Source organism: Callithrix jacchus, chromosome 7 (assembly GCF_049354715.1).
Source record: "Callithrix jacchus isolate 240 chromosome 7, calJac240_pri, whole genome shotgun sequence".
NCBI lineage: Eukaryota > Metazoa > Chordata > Mammalia > Primates > Cebidae > Callithrix > Callithrix jacchus.
The window spans coordinates 154732946-154738193 of NC_133508.1; the positions used below are offsets into that span (position 1 = coordinate 154732946).

Below are 5248 nucleotides of genomic sequence, written 5' to 3' on the forward strand. Positions count from 1 at the left end.
CTCAGCTTACTGCAACCTCCACCCCCCAGTTCAAGCCATTATGCTGCCTCAGCCTCCCGACTGGCTGGGATTACAGGTGCCGGCCAACACGCCCATCTAATTTTTTGTATTTTTAGCAGAGACAGGGTTTCGTCATGTTGGCCAGGCTGGTCTTAAGCTGCTGACCTCAGGTGATCCACCTGCCTTGGCCTCCCAAAGTGCTGGGATTACACCGTGAGCCACCACGCCTGGCCCATTTCTGACTTTTTAAATTTGAGGTTGTACATCAGTAGCTTGTGGCTTCTTGTGTTTTATTTGGCTCTGCCCAGTATTTACGACACGTATAATTCAGCAGGTAGCATTTAAAAACACGGAGTGTCGCAAATCCGATTCTTGTCCCCAGGTATCCCTCACCCTCCCTTGGAGGCCTGTGGGAGAGGCTTAAGTCCTCTCCCCACTCCCTCAGGCCGGGCAGGGGGCTTGCTTTGGCTAATAGGGTGTAAGCAGAAGTGACCTGTGCCGTCTGGAGCTGCAGCTTGAAGAAGCACCACGTGGGTCTGCGGGCCTGCTTCTCCCTCAGCCACAAGACAGCGTGTCTGGGGTGGATCCACTTTACAGCTGGATCGTGGAACAAGAAGGCACGCAGAGCAGAGCCACAGCTGCTGATAACACGAGCAGAAATGAACCTTTTTTTCCCAGTGCTCCTGGAAATGGGATTTTGTTTTGTTTCTGGCTGAGCACAGGGGACTTTATTGATGGTACAAGACCAGGGGATCCCTAGGCCCTTCCCTTTTCAGGGGGTTTGCATGGAAACTGTGAGGAGGGGAGATTCTCAGTGTGGTGGAGACTGAGTGTGGCAGGGACCCCCAGCAGTGAGGGCCTCTGTCTTCCTCTCCTGCTCTCACTGGGGCTTTTGGTCCGGGGGTCTTACTCCTCGGAGGCCATGTGGGCCATGTGGTCCACCACCCTGTTGCTGTAGCCAAATTCGTTGTCACACCAGGAAATGAGCCTGACGAAGTGGTTGTTGAGGGCAATGCCAGCCCCAGCATCGAAGGTGCTAGAGTGGGTGGCGCTGTTAAAGTCGGGTGTCGCTTGGGGTAGCCCAGGATGCCCTTGAAGGGGTGCTCTGATGCTGCCTCTCCACCTTCTTGACATCATCATATGTGGCAGGTTTTCCAAGATGGCAGGTCAGGTTTGTGACCGACACGTTGGCAGTGGGAACATGGAAGGCCATGTCAGTGAGCTTCCTGTTCAGCTCCAGGATGATAGCGCCCATATGCTTGGCAGTGCCAGTACATGCAAGGATGATGTTCTAAAGAGCCCCACGACTGTCACAACACAGCTTCCTGGAGAGGCCGTCCATGGTTTCCTGGGTGGCAGTGATGGCATGGACTGTGGTCATGAGTCCCTCCACAGTACCGAAGTTGTCATGGATGAGCTTGGCCTGGAGCATTAAGCAGTTGGTGGCACAGGAAGCATTGCTGCCTATCTTGAGGCTGTTGTCATGCTTCTCATGGTTCAAGCCCATCACAAACATGGGGGCTTCAGCAGAGAGGGCAGAGATAATGACACTTTTGGCTCTCTCCCCAAAGTGAGCCCCAGTCTTCTCTATGATGATAAAGATGCCAGTGGACTTCACAACATACTTAGCACCAGCATCACTCCATTTGATTTTGGGAGACTCTAGCTCCTGGAAGATGGTGATGGGATTTCTATTGATGACAAGCTTCCTGTTCTCAATTTTGATGGTACCATGGAATTTGCCATGGGTGGAATCATGCTGGAATATGTAGACAATGTAGTTGAGGTCAATGAAGGGGTCATTGATAGAGTTAAAAGCAGCCCTGGCGACCAGGTGCCCAATATGACCAAACCCATTGACTCCAGGCTTCATCTCTGCTGTGGTGTCTCAGGGATGCGGCTGGTGCTGCACGAGGATAAGCAGCTGTCTGTTGAACGGGAGAAGCAGAGAGCCAGGATTGTTTTCTTAATTCCCCTCTCCACCACCACCCAGATGGAGTCTTGCTCTGTCCCTGAGATGGGAGTGTAGTGGTGTGATCTCGGCTCACTGCAATGTCCACCTCCCGGGTTCAAGCAATTCTCCTGCCTCAGCCTCCCGAGTAGCTGGAATTACAAGCACACGCCACCATGCCCGCCTAATTTTTGTATTCTTAGTTGAATGGGGTTTCACCATGCCAGGCTGGTCTTGAACTCTTGACCTCGTGATCCACCTGCCTTGGTCTTCCAAAGTACTGGGATTACAAGCGTGAGCCACTGTGCCCAGCCCTCTTAATTGCTTTTTTAGAAAATTTGTTGTTAGTGTATAGAAACACCACCGATTTTTGTGTGTTGATTTTTTATCTTGAAACCTTGACAAATTTGTTTATAGTTCTAACATTTTTTTGTCGGAGTCTTCAGGATTTTCTCCATATAAGACCAGATTACCAGCCAATAGAGGTAATTTCACATCTTCCTTTCCTATTTGGACGCCTTTTGTATCTTTTCCTTGCCTAATTGCTCTGGCTAGAAATTCTAGCACTATAATGAATAGAAGTGTCAGGAATGGCGTCCTTGCCTTTTTCCCGAGCTTAGAAGAAAAACTATCAGCTTTTCACCATCGAGTATGACGTTAGCTGTGGGCTTGTCATATGTGCCTTTACTTTGTTGAGGTACATTCTTTCCGTTGACAGTTTTAATCACGAAAGGATGTTGAATTTTATCAAATGCTTTTTCTGTATCTGTCAAGATGATCGGCTGGTTTTTGCCCTTCATTCTGTTAATAGGGTGTATCACATTTATCGATTTGTGCCTGTTGAGCCATGTTTGCACCCTGGGGTAAATCTCACTTGATCAGGTGCATGATCCTTTTACGTGCTGTTGAATCCAATTTGCTAGTATTTTGTTGACAATTTTTTCATCTATGTTCATCAGGGTAATGGCCTGTCATTTTCTTTTCTTGCAGTGTCCTCGTCTGGCTTTGATACCAGGATAAAGGTGGCCTTAAAAAATGAATTTGAAAGTCTCCCCTCTGCTTCAAGTTTTTGGAGGAGTTTGAGAAGAATTGGTATTTTTCTTCTTTAAATATTAGGCAGAATGCAGCTATGAAGCCATCCAGTCCTAGGCTGTTCATTGATGGGGGGCTTTTTATCACTGATTCAATCTCCTCACTCATTATTGATCTTTTCAGATTTTCTATTTCTTCATGATTCAGCTTTGGTAGGTTGTATGTGTCTAGAAATGTATATATTTCACCTAGATTAGATTTCAAAAAAATCCAATGGCAAATAATCGTTCATAGTCATTTCTTATGCTCCTCTGTATTTCTGTAGCACCAGAAACACAAGCTAAATAGTTTCTACACAACAAGGAAAACAACTAACAAAATAAAGGGGTAACCCATAAACAGGGAGAAAATATTTGCAAACAATTCATCTGTTAAGGGGTTAATATCCAAAATATGTAAGGAACTCAAACAACTCAAAAACAAGAAAACAACCCAGTATTTTAAATGGGCAAAGGACCCGAATAGACATTTCTCAACGGAAGACGTACAAATGGCCAACATCAGGGAAATGCAAATTAAAACCACAATTAGCTCTCACTTCACACCTGTTTCTAACAGGCTATTATAAGAAAGACAAAAGAGAAATGTTGGTGAGGATGTGGAAAGAAAGGAACCCTAGTACACTGGTAGTGGAAATGTAAATTAATAGAGCCATTATGGAAAATAATATGGAGCTTTCTCAAAAAACAGAAATGAGAATGACCAGATGATCCAGTAACCCAACTTCTGGGTATATATCCAAAGAAACTGAAATCAGCCTGCTGGAGAGATATCTGCACTCTCCTGCTCATTGCAGTATCATTCACAATAGCCAAGACATGGAATCCATCCATGTGTCTATCAACCTGCTAATGGATAAAGAGTATGTGGTATGTACACACAGTATACACAGTAGAATACATTCAGCCTTTGAAAAGAAGGAAATTCTGCCATTTGTGATAACATGGGTGAACCTGGATAATATAATGCTAAGTGAAATAAAACAGGCACAGAAAAGCACATACATGATCTCGCTTATATGTGGAATCTAAAAAAGTTGAATTTCTAGAAGTCGAGCAGAAGGGTGGCTGCTGAAGGCTGAAGAGTGCAATGGAGTGGGGAACAGACAGTGTTAATCAAAGGGTGCAAAGTTACGGTTATACAAGAGGAAGGTGTCTTTGAGATGGTCTCGGCATGGTACTGCGTAGTGACCACAGTTAGTAATCACATATTATAAACTTCAAAATCGCTAAAAGAGTAGACTTTAAATGTTCTCATTATGAAAGGTGGTAAGTATGTGAGGTGACAGATATACAAATCAGCTTAATATAGTCATTCCACAATATATACATATATCAAAGCATCACATTGACCCCAAGCCCTTCTATGCTCCTAACTGAAATCTCCATACCACTCATGTATAACGAGAGCCACGGGGAACCTGTAAAAGCCAGTTATGGGCACCTGTTTCAGACATTTGTTCAAACATTCGACAAGATTTATGAAGTTCTGTTTGGCTTGGCCTCTGTTCTCCACCTCACTCACACACCCACTGCCTTGTACTCCTCACTCCAGCTACCCTGAACATGTCTAACTCCTTGAATGCAGAATGTTCTCTCCCAGCACAGGAGCTCTGCACAAACCGTATGAAAAACAAGGGCTATCTTGAATCTTGACCTTCTCCCAGTTTTTGTGACTCATTGTTGGAAGACAGGCCCCCTAGAGTTCCCGGGTATTTTTTACACCCCCTGAGAGACCCCACTCAACCTTTTCTCCCATTCCTGGAATTCTCAACAAGTGCTACACGGGTGGATGAGCTCAGGGTGATAATGGAAATGAAAATTATCAAGAGTTCTGCTGTGGTGTAGACACTGCTGCAAGCTCCCAAATGTCTGGGGGCAAACCACGAGTCTCGGAAGATCTTCTGTTGACATTTGGGTAGCTATAGATACCCATTCCTGACGTCTCCCCTGCCTTCTTTGGCCTCTCCTGGGAAGGATGCACCCCAGTCAGTTGCATTTCAGCTGATTCTCCTAGAGAATGCCAACCCCAATCAGCTGAAATGCAGCTGCCTTGTCTACATATCCTGAATGTCCCCTCTCCCACCACCCCTCAGGTGCTAGGACCCTAGACACTTACTTTACAACATGATCCACCTGACGTCTGGGCCTCCTAAATGTCCTCCCTTTCAGCTGGACCCCAAAGTCCTTGGCCTGTGCCCCAGCA

At 45.8% G+C, this 5248-nt stretch overlaps 1 pseudogene; it reads right to left on the reverse strand.

The window, feature by feature from the left end:
- Positions 1–906: 906 nt before the first annotated feature.
- Positions 907–1873, reverse strand: LOC144577110 (glyceraldehyde-3-phosphate dehydrogenase pseudogene; annotated as a pseudogene).
- Positions 1874–5248: the final 3375 nt, after the last annotated feature.